Source organism: Aedes aegypti, chromosome 3, assembly GCF_002204515.2.
Source record: "Aedes aegypti strain LVP_AGWG chromosome 3, AaegL5.0 Primary Assembly, whole genome shotgun sequence".
NCBI classification, from domain to species: domain Eukaryota; kingdom Metazoa; phylum Arthropoda; class Insecta; order Diptera; family Culicidae; genus Aedes; species Aedes aegypti.
In genome coordinates this window covers 347,807,049-347,825,380 of record NC_035109.1, presented here as the reverse complement: position 1 = coordinate 347,825,380, position 18,332 = coordinate 347,807,049, and the positions used below count along the sequence as shown (strand labels likewise).

The 18,332-nt window shown below is 37.5% G+C and overlaps 1 protein-coding gene across 2 annotated transcripts in view; it reads right to left on the bottom strand.

Moving 5' to 3' along the window:
- The window catches only part of LOC110677949, a 448,566-nt gene extending 430,712 nt beyond the window's left edge, over positions 1–17,854 (bottom strand). For both annotated transcript variants that reach the window (XM_021850027.1, XM_021850028.1), the window contains exon 1: positions 16,072–17,854. The gene's annotated coding sequence lies outside the window, so the exon portion shown is untranslated. The remainder of the gene's footprint in view (positions 1–16,071) is intronic.
- Positions 17,855–18,332: the final 478 nt, after the last annotated feature.

The window sequence follows — 18,332 nt, the reverse complement described above, 5'->3', positions numbered from 1 at the left end:
TCAGTGTGTTTTGCTTATGGCTATCTTATGTCATAATCATCATGTTCATTGATATGCCCAATGAGTTTGTTATGATGAAATCGATGAGCCATGCTATCGATTTCCTTGTTCAAAACTACTAAATTGTTTGTGATCAACCCATGGGATGCATAGTGAACTGTTGGACCTCGTGTCGAACGACAGTCATCATCATGCTTCCAAAGAGAAGAAGTAAATTTTAAAGCTGAAAGTGTTAGATGAAAATTTGTGAATTCGAGTTTTCTTTTATTATTGAAGTTGAATGATATTGGGGAACTTACGTATTCTCGGCAGTCTAAGCCGATGCCGCGCTTCTTTTGTAATATTCTCGGACATCAGCAGATAAATTCCGTGTTTGTCTGTTTACATTAATGCGTTGCTCAATCCTCTATAGGGTTTTGCGGCGTCCGATTGATTTTGCTGACGGATTCGCGCGTATTTTCGTTGCCGGAGATTTTTTCCCCTGTTTTGGAGCGCCTTGCTGGGTAGTGCTTTGTGAAGCCCAAGCAGGACAGTTCGGTTTTGCGTCGTCCGATTGATTTTGCTGACGAATTCGCGCGTGTTTTCGTCGCCGGAGTTATGATAACATATTTTTTCTTGAAAGCGTAACTTTTATGTAATATTAAAACAAACTTTGTATGGTTCGTCACTATAAGTGTCGGCATTATGCTTTTTTCTTATACAACTTCAATATACATATATTTTTCTCTTTTTGACATTATTAAAAATTATCTCTTGAATTGTTCGACATTGTGAATGTTGACGTATTTTCTAAAACTTCTACCATATCGAGACAAAATGCACAGTAATACTCACATGTAATTTTCAAACAAACTATGTATGGTTCGTCACTACAAGTGTTGGCATTATTCCTGCTTCATTTAAGTTAAAATATACACATGCAAATTTCAGTTTTCGTCATCAATAAAAACGTCTTTTGAATTGTTCGACATTATAGATGTTGACGTTTTTTTCCCAAAAACTTCTCGAGACAAAAATACAAAACTAGCTTTAAATACAAGTCGTATATTTCCCCCTTGTCCATGGATCGCATCACCGACCAGAGGTGACTCCCAGATCTTTTCCTCCTTCACTAATAAACACCCTTCCCGTGGTGGTTGTGGAGATGCAGAGGTATTCTCGGTCTCTAGAAGCAACAATCATTACACCCTAACTTCCTTCCCCATCCCAACTGACTTGGCCGGCGCCGTTATTGATCAATAATATTAGATCTGCTAAAATTGCACTTCGAGAGTAAGCGGAAACTCCCATCCCTTATTCATTTGGATCGTAGTGCAATTCTTACCAGTTCCGATCAATCACGGAGTAGCAACCATTGACATGTACAGTCAGTCTATGCTATGCTATGCTATTAATGCGTTGCTCAATCCTCTATCGATTCACACCGACTGACTTGTCAAAATGCTTTTGGAAACGTTTGTACAACGCTGCGAACATCTCTTGTCAGTGTGACTATTGTCGGCAGCCTCATTCTGTTCGGCAACTTTCCCATAAGAACTGCTGGTGAATCACTTCGGCAGCTCCAAATCAGTCGCATTTTGAGGCGTGTTCATTTGAATTGATGACATCTCTGGCGGTATTGTTTGTTCAGTCTCGGAAATCTCGTCAGTGGGAAGTGGACAGAACAAAGAATCATCTGAATGATTTCATTGACGTGTTTTGATAGAATACTACTGTGTATTTGGCGTTTGACATTTGGTTGCCGATTATAGTCGAATGGTGCCGAAGCCGTAAGTCTTCCTACGAGAATTCTACCATTATACATTGAGAATAATGTTTAGTTTAGGTGAAAAATCGGATTCCACTAACAGATTTTCCTGGCTTTCAGTTTCGAATAAAATGGAATATGCTTATCCCTGGCTTCCCAAATTATGGATTTGCAGCGCCCCGCTTGTTGCTGGCTCAATCGTTTGAAAAAAAAAATCAAGTGAGCTTGCGACAAGCAGAGGAGTCTCAGATTCATATTTTGGGTAGCAAAAGTTCTTCTACCAAATTTCTGCTTTCAGTCGCATGACATTCATGTTCTATCACACATGGATATCTAAAGTCACTGAATTTGGAATTCAATAAGCAAATCAGTCGATTTTCATGATTTAACTTTTAGGCATGTTGGCTTCATATGACCATCTAATGTTGATACACATAAAATTACACCGTGAAGTCAATGACGAAATCCATATGGCTACCAAACTCGAGTCATGTGGTTTCTCTTATTGCGCAAATCTGTAAGTAAAACACACGACCTTGACGTGTAGATTTTTCTCAGTGTATCCTCTGATTTCCTGTAGAACAACAGGAGTGTTTCCAAAATAGTTAACCTATTGAAAGATGTATATTTTATATGTTTCTCGGTATATTGAAGTTTAGGCGCTACAATCTTCATATAAGAAAAGTATTGAAAGGCTCAATTATTACCAATGCATGCTTCGGTGCCTAATTTCAATAAATTAATTGATTGTGTTCGATTTTTTCTGTGAATTTAATTCGTGTACAATAAATACACCGCAATTGAATATGGTTTTCTGGCAACCTGGTCCAGTAATAAAAAGTGATTGCCGAGGAAATCAAAGTGCAATAATTTAAATTTATGATTTGAAGCATAAAAATAAAATATGTTCGAGTGCTTTATATACAAATCAAAAGTTCAATAGTGCATAAGTGATCGGTGCGTAGTTCTTTTGGACAAATTTGCATTCGTAAGCATTTATTTCAAATAACGATAAAACCCATGTTATATAATATTTTTGTGAGAGATGAGATTTACATGGAAGATTATAGTTCGAGGAATATTATGAGTACATTGAAGGTAACTCTTGTTACGTAGATAAATATTAACAGGGACGATAAGTTAGTGCTGCTGAAAATACCCTCAGGATGCCGAATCCATCATTTACCTAATATAATATACTATCACTGAGAAAAATCTACACTCCAAGGTCGTGTGTTTTACTTATAGATTTGCGCAATGAGGAAAACCACATGACTTCAGTGTGGTAGCCATATGGATTTCGTCATTGACTTCACGGTATAATAACATGTATATCAACATTAGGTTGTCATGAGAAACAAATATGAATGTCTAAATATTAAATCATAAAAACCAACTGATTTGCTTATTGAATTCGAAATGTAGTGGCTTAAGATTGTCATGTGTGATAGAACATGAATGTCATGAGACTGAAAGAAGAAATTTGATAGAAGAAATCTTGCTCCCCAAAATATGGATTCAAGGCTCCTCTGCTTGTCGCAAGCTCACTTGAATGTGTGTGTGTTTTTTTTTCAAACAAGTGAGTCAGAAACAACCGGAACGCCACAAATCTATATTTTGGGAAGCCCGGGATTAGCATATTTCATTTTATTAGAAGCTGAAAACTAGGAAAATCTGTAAGTGGAATCCGATTTTTATCTAATACCATACATTATACCCAACGCTAGAAGTAATGCATTTTATTAATAGAAAATTAGAATGAACTCCTCATATTCACTCGGACATCTTCACTAATAGAAAGAAAAACGAATCCCCAAGTTTTCCTCTAACACTTTCAGCTTCAGAATTTGCTCCTTCTTTTTGGAACATGATGATGACTGTCGTTCGACACGAGGTCCGACCGCAAATTAGTTCGCTATGGGTTGATCACAAACAATTTAGAAATTTGGAACACGGAAATCGACAGCAAGCTCATCGATTTCAAATCGACCAACTTGAACATGATGATCATGACACAAGATAACCATAAGTTAAACACACTGAATCCGTGTTGGGTGATGATTTATGCACCCATAGGTTGACGCATACGAATTTGAAATGGGAAGCTTTAGGAACTTATGTGGAAAACTATGGAATTCATGTTGTCGGTTGATGAATCAGTCCATGAAGCAAAACTAAAAAAATAATGTGTGATACACACGAAGTTTGTAAGAAAATCACAACAAATCGACATAGACGTTCATGAATCGTTCCATAATTTTAAACACACGGATCAAGCGTGTGGATTTTTTCCAGTGTAGCAGAATGATCAATCCCTTGAAGCACAAATTGCTTTGCATGATAGAAGCTAAAATAACACAACGTGCATAGTTTCCCGAAAAATCATGTCTGTTTCTCTATAATTTTGTTTTGCTCCTTCATGTCGTTTCATCATTAAATCCCCCCTTCGTCATTTATCATAACACACACGCGCGCAGACATTCAATTCATTTCCCTATAAACTTGGCACAATCGATCACATCACAGACGCAATTTGTTGCTTATTACACGTGCTTCTTTCTGAATTCCTTGGAAGCCGTCCTCATTTTTTACACGTTCATCATCATTTCACAAGCCCGAAGACACACGCACAAACACATCCACCATCGCACAAGCTTGCGAGGACTACGTCGATCAGCCAAGCTGTAAGTCCATTACGTGCTAACTGGGTTCCCTTGTGTAGGTTCCTTCCTTTCCTGATTTTCCCCCACCATTACAACATGACATCCGTGACATTGCAATTCGTCGCCGTCAAGATACGTGATGGTTAGTTTCAAATTTGTTACGAGATTTTCGTTCGTTTCTTACAGAGTTCGATTCATCGCTTTCCGAACAACAATTCTTCGGTAGGGAAGTTTTACCGAAAAGTAAAATAGCTCTAGGCTGCTTATTACGGGTAACAAGCATATTTTCGAACAGGAAATGCCCCCACGAGCAATGCTCATATGGTAAGGCACATAGGAAACACCTCACAAGACACTGGAAGTCAAATGTCACGGTTGAAAATCACGTACCCTTGGACGCGTGGCTTTGACGACACCGAAGCTAGCAGGCAACATTGACGCATATCATCGATGCTTTTCCTTCCGTATCATTTCCTAGTTGGAAGCTTGACGACCGAGACTTTCTCGTTTGGAGCTTGGAGCGAACACCATATGGTGACGTTGACACATGGATTGCAAATTTCAACACAAATTTGACGTCCTGTCTCATTGTCATGGGAAGCTGAGGGTGGGATACACCGTTGCTGCAAGCTTTTGGATTTTTCCCAGTATTGGCATTTAGGGAGTAATTGGCTCTTGGTGGTAACGGGGCAATCATAAGGTGATGATGAATGTTCTGATGAAGATCTGTTTTTCGCAGTTCAAATTTAAAACTCATGTGCACAAATTACTATGAAGAAATTTTGAAAAATGTTCCGAACACGTTAGTACAGTAATTATTATCCCATAGTGAAAACTCATTCTTCAAACATTGAAGAAACAAATCCCTTTTGAGATAATTTTGTTTGGGATTTTAGATGTTTGCAGGGCTATAATCCCATGAAGCTAAATAATAGCAAACAAACTCATGAACTTCTCTTCACTTATCCATCAGATTGAATTGCTCTCTTCAGCAAATTACTTTATCATGATTTCTAGGGTAAGCCACCCTAATGCACAGCGCTCGTTCAACTTTGGCAACACCACAACAATTTTCATGATGCCTTAATTGAAACATGTCAAAATCGAACGGTTCATTTTATTATAATTATTATTACCGTTAAAAAAAATTTACAAATTTTGAGCATCGAAATTAACAGGATGGTGACTGAATCATGATTCATTTCGTATATATCTATTTCAATGTTGCCAAAATCGAACGTTTATGATGCAATAATCGAACGATCCTTTATTAGTTACCGATTCTTCTTCTCCATCTTGACAAAACGTCCTCACTGGGACAGAACCTACTTCTCAGCTTAGTGTTCAATAAGCGCTTCCATAATTATCAACTGAGTGCTTTCTTTGCCAAAGATGGCATATTCGCATTCGTATATCGTGTGGCAGGTACGATGATACTCTGAGCCCAGGGAAGTCAAGGAAATTTCCATTACGAAAAGATCCTGGACCGGCCGGGAATCAAACCCAGACACCTTCAGCATGGCTTTGCTTTGTAGCCGCGGACTCTAACCACTCGGTTAAGGAAGGCCCCTCAATTACCAAGTCTGTTCCCTTCAAATCAATCCGTTTGCTCTAAATCAAATGGCAAAATTGTCAAAATCAAGCCATGCCAAAAAAAATCCAAATTCGGACCGGTTCTGTATAACACACAATAGATCTTTACGTAATACCATAAAACGGGATATCTTTGATAATGCAGGTCATTTTGATAGTGCTGGACCAACAACGTATTAAACGATATAACCATTTCTTTTAATCAATTAACCAGAGGAATGCAAAACTAAAGAATATTAGTATTACACTCCATATTAGAGCCAATCAGAGTTGTTTTCGGAATCTAGAACATTTGAGGCTTTACATTCAAGTATTGAACATTTATGAGAGTTTGGCAGTTTTGAATCACTTACAAATAATCTGTTCTACGATCACTATTTGATCGAGTTACAAAGAAGACGTCACTTATGCATGACAGCCTAGTAATAGCAGAACATGAATTCGGTCTCAAATCTTTTTGCAAATAGTTTTTTGCACAAATTTGGGTATTTTTTTTTTCAATAAAAGCCAGAAATGCCCATATAACATTCAACGCCTAAACTTTTGTGACTTTGAACACAGTCTTAGTCATCAATATCATATTTTTTTCTCAAAAATGTATATCTATGATTCCGAAAAGTTTGAAAAGTTAAATTTTGTTGGGTCAGAGCAATGAAGACCAGATATATTCAAAAATGCGTTCAATTTAAGAGGACCAAGTGAAAAAATTTAATACTGGACAAAATACATCGTCCATTGCGTGGGTTTTAAGCTAGGATATTCCCCTCCGTCCGCTCTGTCTGCTCATAACTCATTGCAATTTCTGACCACCTATTCAGATATGGTAGATGGCTTGTCATCGAAATCAGATGTATCGAAATGTGTTATATGGGGATTTTATTTATTTCCATACGGGTTTGGGCCGAAAGGTCTCAGATTTTCATGAAACTTTTTCCACAGGCAGGGCTCATCAATATATGAATAAAAAAAATGAGAAAAATTCAGGGTCGCCTATTTTCCCGGAAAACTCAGATAGAATTTTTTTGTTTTCCCTTGACACTACTCACTTTGAAAAATCATAACTGAAGAACGAAGCATCATAGAAACAATGTTTTTTTTTATGAAAATGAAAGCAAATTTTCTCAGGAAAAAAATATTAACTGGAAAAAGTTTTCCATAAAATTTTCCACCGTTGAGAAAATTCGTAAAAAAAAGCCGAAAAAACTATGCTCCAACTCGTGGAAAACTTTCAAAAACATATTTTTGAGAAGATAATTTCATAAGCTTGATCGCTGAAATTTTTGAAATGTGTTTTTTTTTGTTTTTGAGTTATGGCCAATTTTGTAAAAAATGTGCATATGTGCCATTTTGAGACTTTTCTTTGAAAAATCATAACTTAAGAAAGAAGCATCGTAGAAACAAAGTTTTTTATGAAAATGAAATCAAATTTTCTCAGAAATAAAAAAAAATATTAACTGGAAACAGTTTTCCACAAAATTTTCCACCGCTGAGAAAATTCGTAAAAAAAAGCCGGAAAAACTATGTTCCAATTAGTGAAAAACTTTCACAAACATATTTTTGAGAAGATAATTTCATAAGCTTTAATCGCTGAAATTTTTGAAATGTACTTTTTTTCGTTTTTGAGTTATGGCCAATTTTGTGGAAAATGACCATATAAACCTTTTCTTTGAAAACCCATATTTCAATCGAAGCATCGGAAAAACAAAGATTTTTTATCAAAGCAATTGCAAATTTTGTAAAACATCTGAAAAATAGATATGAGATTGGTTTTAATGAAGTATAAGTCGGAATGGATGATATTTTTCATGAAAAATAACACCGCTAAGAAAAACTGAAAAAAAACTGGCTTCGTTCTTGAGTTATGATTTTTCAAAGTAGTGTCAGAGGAAAACAAAAAATTTCCAACTGAGTTTTCCGGGAAAATGAGCGACCCTGAATTTTTCTCAATTTTTTTTTTTTTTTTTTTGATTCATATATTGATGAGCCCTGTCTGTGGAAAAAGTTTCATGAAAATCTGAGAGCCTTCGGCCCACTTTGTACGGAAATAAAAAAATATTTATGATTGAATATTTATTGATGGATGAGAAGAATACACGGGGCGCCTCAGACCATTATTATCATAAAAAATCTCCATCAGATCTAAGCGCCCCAATCCTTTTCTAAGGCCAAGCTGCGCCAAATTTTGAAAAAAAAGTAGGGCCTAATTTGAAGTGATAATCAAAAACAAAAAATATCCCATCAAAACTTGATTAAAAGTTGATTTATCTTGTGGTTTGCAACCCCCGGTAGGAGTTTTTTTTTCTGATAATATCGAACTGGGGAGTACCGTAAAGATTCATTGAATGCCGAAAAATCTTATGAAATCACTTAAAACGTCTAACAAATGTTACATTTCTCAGCATGCTGATCGTTTTCATTGTACACTTGGTCCACTATGACTACATACTTTTATCGATCTTTATTATTCATCCAAGGGAATTTGTCACATATCTCTCATTTACAAAATTCATCGAATCTGATCAAGGTGAAATGGAGCTTTTGGTTATTTTGCATCTCGTGACATTATAATCAGTTTATTCAAAGTTTTGTACTTGGCCCACTCTCATTTTATATCGACCGATAGATGGTTATAATTTTCCCATTAATTAGAACCAATTGAAATTTGAATGCCATTACCCCCTCTATGATTCGTTGGTAAACTTTCGAAATATTGACATTTCTGTAAAACTCGTTCCGGAATATCCAGTCAGTCGTTTTCCCAGTCATGTATGTGTACATTATTCGGAATCAACTAGAGCAAATTTTTTGTCGAATAATTTCATAATGTTTAAGAAAGTTTCAACGATTTCTTCCAATATTCGCACTAAATGACCAGCTCACTGAGGTATGTCATATTTCATTACTTAATAAACTTTGCTCTTGACACAACATCTGCACCACTGTCATACACCATTTTATAGTATCCCACCGAGTATGATGATTTCAGCGTCCATGTTTCGTGTCCTTAGATAGCCTCCGGAAGGATCAGTATCTTACTCAAGGCAATTCAACATTGATGGAATCATCGATTTATCTTCATCGTTACTCTCTTTGAATTCTTTGAAGCCCTTCTTAGTGTTGTACGATGAAGAATCGTCGTATCTTGACGTAAAATAGAAACATTGTGGAGGTGTTTGTATTGGTGAAGTTTTTAGCGAAAATCTATGGAATTTCTCAAACGAAGTTGATACCTCGTCTATAATTCTTACGTTTTTTTAACAAGGGAGAAATCTGCAAACAGACGCCTGAGAAGGTAACTCAGGTAGTGTGGAGATGCTGCACCAACGACGATCCATTAAAACCAGCCCATCCACTGTCCTTGAGGTACAGAGTGCACAGACTTTACCCTTGGCATCAGACCCTCATCTCCCCGGTACCACCTTACGGTATTTTTTCGGGGAGGGGCTTGTAGCACTTGTAGCAGAAGAAGCCTAGGCAAACTGTTCGACCTCTACAATGTTACAGGGCACCAGCCCCGACAGGAATAATCCTCTGCATCCGACCACAGGTGCTGCAATTCTAGCATAATGTGAGAGGCAGCCGTAGTTACTGCTTTCCAGCACTCGGCATCCGCACACATTCTCTGGATTCGGGCATTCGATCTCTCACAACAATGGAACGAGGGCAATCGAACACGACATGCTCCGCTGTTTCCTTCACACCAGCACAATTTGGACACGCAGGAGATTCTGAGTGCCTAAACCTATGCAGATACTGTCTATAGCAACCGTGTCTTGACAGAAAATGCGTCAGGTGGAAGTTGGATAGGCCGTCCGCACCTTCCGTGTACGGTACTAGCCTGTTGAGGATCAACCTCTCCCACAACTTGCCCGTCATATCTAGTAGACAGAAAGGTCTATACGCAAAAGGGTCACCTGGTGGTTTCCCCGTCTTTGGTAGTAGCACCGGGAAGATTCCTTCATCAATGCAGCGTTGCATAGTGGTTCTGAACATGCCGATCCGGGCATTCACAGCCGTTTTCAAGGCAACATTCCGGATACCATCGTGTCCCGGTGCCTTGTTTGACGCGAATGATTTCACAACTTCTTCCAGCTATTTGTTCGTAACCCTCGCCAGTTGTTCTCCTTCATCTGCCACTGCCGCATACGATGCTGTGAGCCATGGGCTTGTGGGATGATAAAGGCAGAGTACATCGATTATCGATCGCAGCAGCTCAAGCGACTTCTCTTGGGTCGCCATGGCACCTTTGGTCTCAGATATTACCATTCTGTTCCTTTTTAAGGTGATTATAAAACGAAGCCACACCTCAAATTTTCAAGAGCACAATACTTGAGAATCAAACAGCGCTCCGCGTTGAAAATTTATCCCATTGGTCAGCACCAGCAAGCAAGCAAATTGATTGATTTTCTACGCGAACTGTTGTCAGATTTTCCAGTCTTGTGCACTTGAAAATTCAAAAAATTTGGCTTCGTTTTATAATCACCTTAAAAGCTTACTTTGTCTCTTTGAATGCTGCACCGCGTTCTTCTCCTTGTGCGTCTGTGCGTCAGTTCGTGTTAAGACATGACCACAGCTAGATTTACAGTGGCTCAATTTCATATTCGTACCTGATACTGTTTTCACATCAAGTTAGTAATAAACTATTAAATGATGTATTGAGTTTAAAATTCTTTATCCACATTGAAGATAATAGGTGTCATCTATTATTTGCGAATCACAAAATGTTTCCATTTACATTCATCTTTGGGTTAATGTAAAAGTATTGAATTTATGTCTAAAATTCACCCAATTCCATATTCGTACACCTACCAAAATTCGAACATACAACATTCAAAACTAAATTTAAAAGCTCTATTTAAATGCTGAAGTGCTTTGTTATGGTGTTTAGATGTAGTGAAGTACATTTGGACAATTTATTAGCGGACATATATGAAATTTAGGTAAAATTATGAGAAATGCCAGTTTTACAATGATTTTTGCTATAAAATCCAATGATTCGAACAGTAACGTTCATTTTTGTCATTGAATCCAAACTATTAATTATATTCGTGGGCTCTGATAGAAATTTAGTTCGAATGTATACAGTTTACAGAAATCATAAATAGTTTTTATCTCTTTTGAGTTCAGAAAATTGTGGTACCATAGTTTCAAAACTCTTCTAAAATGATATTTTTAATCAATGTAAACCAAATTTTCATTCTAAACAACAGGTAAAGGTCAATTTTGAAATTGTCTGTAAAAAAAATTTGAATCACGAACTTCGTTTTACAATAAAGTACCCTAAACTCTAAACCTTATATTCAAATAGTATTCAAAATAGCACCCTATTTTGCTTTTTATTGATTTTATTAGAAAAATACAAAATAACTTGAATGAGCAGAGAGCATTGATACACTTTTTACTAGAATATATTCTGTCGTTTTCATCATTTTAAAAAACGTTTATGTTGCGGTTACGGCCATAATATTTATTCTATACATCTCTATAATCATATTTGGTAGTAAAATGTAAATTAAAATAATAATTACGCAATGTTTCGATAGGAACATTAACTATGGATTATGTATATCCATTTAGGAGTAAACTTAGAGAAATTGACCACCATTTTTGGTTTTGGATTTGTTATAAATGTTATAAAGCCTGTCCACGATAAATTTCGGACACGGATGGCGGGTGTCCCAACTAACATTCACTCATTTAACAAACACCATTATGGCAGTTTTATCCAGCATCATGTTTTATAACATTTTAATAATTTCCATGGCCAACCTTTGTTAAAGCATTGTTCACACAAATTTGGAGAAACTTTAAAGCATGTCGTTGAATACCAACTTTATTTTTCAGCTTTAAAAACGTTTTACAAGCATTTAGTTCAGCTTTTATACGGCTGGTCTAAAAATAATTAAAGATTAATAAAAACAAAAAAAAATATTTTTCTAGACACTTTATGAATGTAGTGTGCACTATTATTATGATAGTATAACAATCTTATTTAAAAATCGCCTGTATACTGGATTCGAACTCGAGACCTTCCAATCGTCAGCGGTATGCCTTGCCATCTGCGCCATCCTAGAATTGATGATTTTACCGTCCAGTGCAAAATATAAACTTCTCATAGCTGAATATTGACCATGTTCGAGCTTCTATTCGACAACGTCTAATCAACACATGGTACGCTAATCTACAACTGAACAAGCATATTATTCAGCTGCTGTTTAGTGCTGATCCAAGCTGAGTTCAGTCGGCTATTTTTAGCGCACAGTGAGAAAATTTATGTCGATATTGGTCAAAATAATGTTTATTTACACAAAGTAAAAACAGTCTGAAATGATTAATCTAATTTCATAATAAGTTTTAGTTTGTTCAAAACTGATTAATTAACTTAAATAATTTTTTAAATTATAGTTTGATTATTTTTTATTTGTATTTTTCATAAACCTATTACATATGCATTGAAGTAAAAGTTCTCTGTATGAATATATTTGAATCATTCACTCAGGCAAATGGACTATCGATAAACATAGGAACCCCTTATGAAAATTCTCCACAAGAAATCGGGTTGATATTCATAAATTTGCCTTATGAAACCAGTATTTGAAAACAAAAAAACGTTTACGCGGCAACCTGGAATCGAACCAATAACCATACGATCGATAGGCCCGAGCGTACACCACGCGCCAATCGACGCCTTGATGTGGCGTGATGCCAAAACGATACATAAAGCGTTCGTATTGCAATAATCGTTCCACTTTTCATAAGGCAAAATGTATGAAATTCGATAGTCCAGTTCGCAGCGTGTTTGAAGGGTTAGTCCTCAGAACCCACCTGAATAGAAAAATATTCGAATATCTTGATGTGATTTTTATTTTCGGAAATGGCCTAGTAAATCATTTTTCTTAGAGCGCAGTATTTATTCAGTTGTGAAGAAATGTCATTTCAAATGTAGCTGGCTATAGAAATTTATTTAATCAATTCTGTCAAAGAAATTTCCATTTTTCTTGTACGGAAAAACATCCCGAGCAGGCGGAAAAGGCTTAGCAATAGAAAATATAATATGGATAGCTAAACGTGATATTAACTTGATAGATATATGCTATAAAATATCTGGAAATGATATCTAAAATAAACTACTAGAACATAATTGGCATGTCATATTTAGATTCTGCAAGATTTTACCAATAGCTGCGAGCTATTCATTAGATCTGCGTACATCAAACTTTTCATAGGTTTAAAAGTTCCAGGAACAAAATTTTGATATTATCTTCAGATATTTTATCTCTTATGTCAATCAAGTCAATATCACGCTTTGTTTGTCAGTACTTTGCTCCTAATCGGAATACTTAGCCTAAATGTTAATTTTTGTTTTTCACAATAATTCTGCATTTCTGGAGACTGACCATGTTTATTTTCTGCACAGCTATTTCAAAAGTTTTAAGAAACCATAATTTATGAGCTTTGAAATGCATTCGGAACTCAACACGAATTTCGGATATTTTGTCCATTTTATGCAATTTAGCTATAGTGTGATCGCTTTTACAAGGCTTACTCATTGCTGAATAATGTGTTTGTTAATCGTCATTTTGGCCTCTATTGGATCAACTGTTCTTATAATATACTGAAGCTGAATTAGGATTTTATAAGATACTTATTCAGCTCTTATTCATGATTATGTTAAACATGTGGGAATAGCTGAAGTGCGACGCAAGTAAAACGTTAGTTCGTCTTCTGAATATACTTTTATACATATACATTTGTTTAGTGGAATATTGGCTTTTTAATTGGGGGAAACATGTCTTGTTCAGCTCATTTGTAGAACAATCTTGACTAGTCGAATGAGAATCTTTGGAAACGTTTAATAAGTGGCGATTCAACTTTTGTTCATTCTAATGCATGACGTTGAACATTATAGAGCAAATTTTTTATTCAGCTGCCATTACCATTATTGAACAATAATTAAACATGCATGCTTGTTTGTGGCTCTGAATTGTTAGTTGGGGTACCACAGAAAGTTCGAGAATTTTACAGAAAGAAGGATTAACATCCTTGTCAACTGTTTATTTTGTAGATATAACTCTTTTATTCTGAAATAAACAATTGTTTTTGTTGAATTATGAGTAACTTTTTTTGCTGCCATTATTTGGGTGTCCGAAATTTAACGTGGACAGGCTTTATTACCTAAGGTCCAAAAGAATAAGTTGTCGATATCCACTCCTAGCTACTCTAAAACTGATTATAATTTTTTGAAACTTATGCAATATTCGCAGCAATCATTCTTGAGAAAGCGATGTTGAATAATATGTAAGTTATTGTTTAACTTACCGAAAATTTTAGCAAACCACATGGGACAAGTGGTATTTTTCTTAAATTTACTTAAGTTTCAAATATGTCCGCTTATACATTTTCCAAATGTACTCTACTACATCAGAACAACACAACGAAGCACTTAAGCAATCATATAGTCCATTAAACATGAGTTTTGAATGTTGTATGTTTCTTTTTTGTTAGGTGTACGAATATGGAATTGGGTCAATTATAGACACAATCTCAATACTTTTCCATTATTCCAAAGATTTAAGCAAGTGAATACAGTTTGTCATTGCCAAACAATAGATGACACCTATGACCTTCGCTATTGATAAAGTATATCGAAATCCATGCACCATTTAATAGTTGTATACCAACTTGATATGGAAACAGTGCCCCGTACGAAAATGAAATTGAGTCACTGTACATTGACGAAAATTGAACGCGATCTTGAAATCAATAAACAAATAACGATGAATTCAATTGAAACAAAGAGCATAATTGCAGGCATAGTTTGTAGAGTCCCAGTGATCTCGATGCTGATATAGTGGTTAATGAGTATGTATTTGAAATTGTTAAAGACTCTGTCAATTTTTGAACACTTGTAACGGGGCTGTTATATGTCAGAAATATAACGTGTTTTTAACAATTAAGGTGAAGATAAATCGAAGCCAAACCTTAAATTTTCAAGAGCACGGGTCTAGAAAACCAAACATCCGTTTAAGTTGAAAACTTAATCGATTGGTCACTCGCTGGTGGTAATCAATCGATTAAGTTTTCAGCTCAAACGGGTGTTCGGTTCTCAAGATTTGTGCCCTTGAAAATTTGAGGTTTGGCTTCGATTCATCTTCACCTTAAGTAGAAAAAGAAATATAAGAAACATATCTCCCTTAAAAAAGCTGTAAATTAATAATGCATGAAATGATTCAGTTTTATCCAACATAACATCAACATTATATCTTGAAACTATATTTTACCTTTCATTCCATTATACTAAGTAAGCTTACTGGTTTCTTCTTCTTCTTGGCATTTACGTCCCCACTAGGACAGAGCCGGCAACTCAGCGTAGTGTTCTTATGAGCACTTCCACAGTTATTAACTGAGAGCTTTCTTTGCCTAAATTGCCATTTTCGCATTCGTATATCGTGTGGCAGGTTCGATGATACTCTATGCCCCTGGGAAGTCAAGGAAATTTCCATTACGAAAAGATCCTGGACCGACCGAGGATCCAACCCAGACACCTTCAGCATGGTTTTGCTTTGTAGCCGCGGACGCTAACCGCTCGGCTAAGGAAGGCCCTAATTTTCTGATACATAGAATGGAATTACATTGAAAATCAATTCCGTACACTAATAGAGATGAAGTGCTTATTTTCCGAATATTTTGATGTATTATAAATTGCCAAGAATAATACAACATGAAGTTGTTAAATAGAGATGAACTTTCCCCTGGTTAACAGTTTTTTTAGTCTACCACAAAGGATAAACTAGGCGAAAAAATTGGTGACCCAAACTTTTATACATATTCCACATCGCCACGGTTGACACTCAATGAAAAAGTTTGATTTTAATGGTTTTGATTCGGAACGATCAATTAGATCAATTAGATGGAGCATTGATGCTGGAAAAAGTGTTTATGCTATACTCTTCAATAATTAATTGATCATTTCCTCACTCACAAAACCATAAAACTCACTAAACTTCTTTCCAACTCGAAAGCCTCTGGCAGGCTAAGCCTAGTTTCCCGACCTTCTCAATTACCTACCTTTCTGCAAAAAGTTTCACACTAATCAGGTGTTTTTGCCGCACGCTAGACGCCCTTTTTTATCGAGTCACGTAAAAGGTGTCTGTAGCACAATTCAACTCAATCTTCATGATGCGATGCCGGGAAGACCTAATTTAATCTTCACCCTTCCTTCGGTTTTTTTCTTCCTCTCGTAACTTTTCACTTGTTTTCCACTAGGACAATTCCCATTCACTGTACATATTCTAGCCGACTGGTTTACTAGGTCACTGGCCAGCGACGACGACGATGACGATGACAGCAAAGAAAGGGACACTTCACAACTTCAAGGTAGAAAACCCTTTCCTATTCCGTCTGAATAATGGATTCCTGCTGGTGCATTCGGGTTTTTTCTTTTGCTATACCTGCTTCACTTCACTGGCCTCGATTTTCGATTCGTTGTTGCCGGACTGAATCTTTTTGATGTGTTGAATGGTTCACTTCTCTTGCAGCAAATATATCCCCGGAAGAAAAGCGCCTACAACCGATGTTTGATTTCCCAGTGGGAGGGGATTCCGTGAAGGGAGTCACGGAATTATTTTCTCGTTCGGCAGATTTCTTTTTTGTTAGTGTCCTCTCGACAACGACGACTTCAGATGATATCTGTTAATTTGGGTCTCTGTTATGACACTGCCACTCAAACACACGCGATATCCTGCTGGGATCTAATCTCCGTGGACGACAAGTTTACTTTGCACGAAGAGTACACCGCAATTCTGGGTGGCGTCAACGAGGTGGAAAGAAGGGAAAACAATAATAAAATTTATTTCTGCCCATTCAACATCACGCCTGACAGCCGCTTGCGACCGATACACAAGAGGCTATCCGCCTTCGGATTCGGAGTTACACCGAGTTCAGAACTTTTTGGCAATGGCAGAATACGCTCCTTCAACGAAACACACACTCTCTCGCAGTATCAAAGCATCGATTTTCCCTTCTGCACAACTTTCTTCGTTTTCTTCTTGTTTGCTGGACCGACTTGGCTCGATTTCACACGGCAGGAAAGGGTGGGCGGATTCCACACTCCGAACAGCACTATTTCTCGATTGCCATTTCTGCAAGCGAAGCCTTCTCCCATAAAAAGGCGCGTCTTCTTACACAAACACAACTCTTTTTCTTTCCCTTTAGCTCGCTTTTATCACTCAGTGCCACGGAGAACTTTTCGTACCATCATCGATTACACCGCTAGTGCCCGCACATACCGTCCTTCTTCTTCCGCCCCATCAGCGTAATAACCCAAGACGCTGTTGTTTCCATTCGGATCGTTAAGCATCGATGTATGAGCGTGGCGGCCCCTTAACCAGTAACCGTACATTCCCATTTCGCTCGGATATATTTGAATAATTAAGCAACGATACCGAAATGCCCTCGTTCTTCAAACCCCACCCTAGCCCCACAATTCAACCTCCCAGCCTTCAAAAACACCGGAATCGGAGGCAGATCTTCGCTAACGCCTTCTCTCAACACCGCAGACAGCAGAAATCATCGGAAAAATAATCACTTTTCTGCTTTTCTTTTGCAGTCGAACACCCAAAGAACGATATGTCTGACCAACCTCCAAAACCCACCAGACAAGTTCCTTCTTCTGTGAAGTGGAACCTCTACCGACCTCCAGGCGAAAGATGAGGTTCAACGTGTGTTGTTCAGTGAAATCGATCAACGTCCCGTCCCGTCGAAGGAGGAAAAATCCGCGCGCGCGTTCGAGTCAACCGTTGAGCTGTGGAAGGTACGCGTCCAAATTGTCCCGAGCCCGTCACGTTACTGAACCTGCCGCGTGCGAGATTTCCACCGGTTCCAGTTCGGAACGAAGACGATGGTCTTCGGGACCGCCAACCAGCTGATGATGTCGCGATTTTAGTACACCTAGCCCCGAACTTCGGTTCGCGTTCGGGTGGGGTGTTGTTTCGGTTTGTTATCGAGCCCGAATCGAGCAGTTTTCGAACACTTGCCGGATAAGACGGGGAAGGCGCATGTGCGACCTCAATCAGTAGTTCGAAAGTTGTTTTGATGGAGTGAACTGTGGATGAACCATTCCTTGGACGAGGTATGAAGCGTCTCCATCGAAGTTAACCCGCAGGAAGAAGGTTACACCCATACGAAACGCCATACCGGAGACGATGTTGATTCAAGTGGACGTTTTTCCACGCGAGTCGTAACCTATATGAGGATGCAAAGCAAACAGTCGGGAGGTAGGTCAGACCTTTTGTCGGAGCGCTGGGGAACGCTTGGTTGCTAAGGCAAAG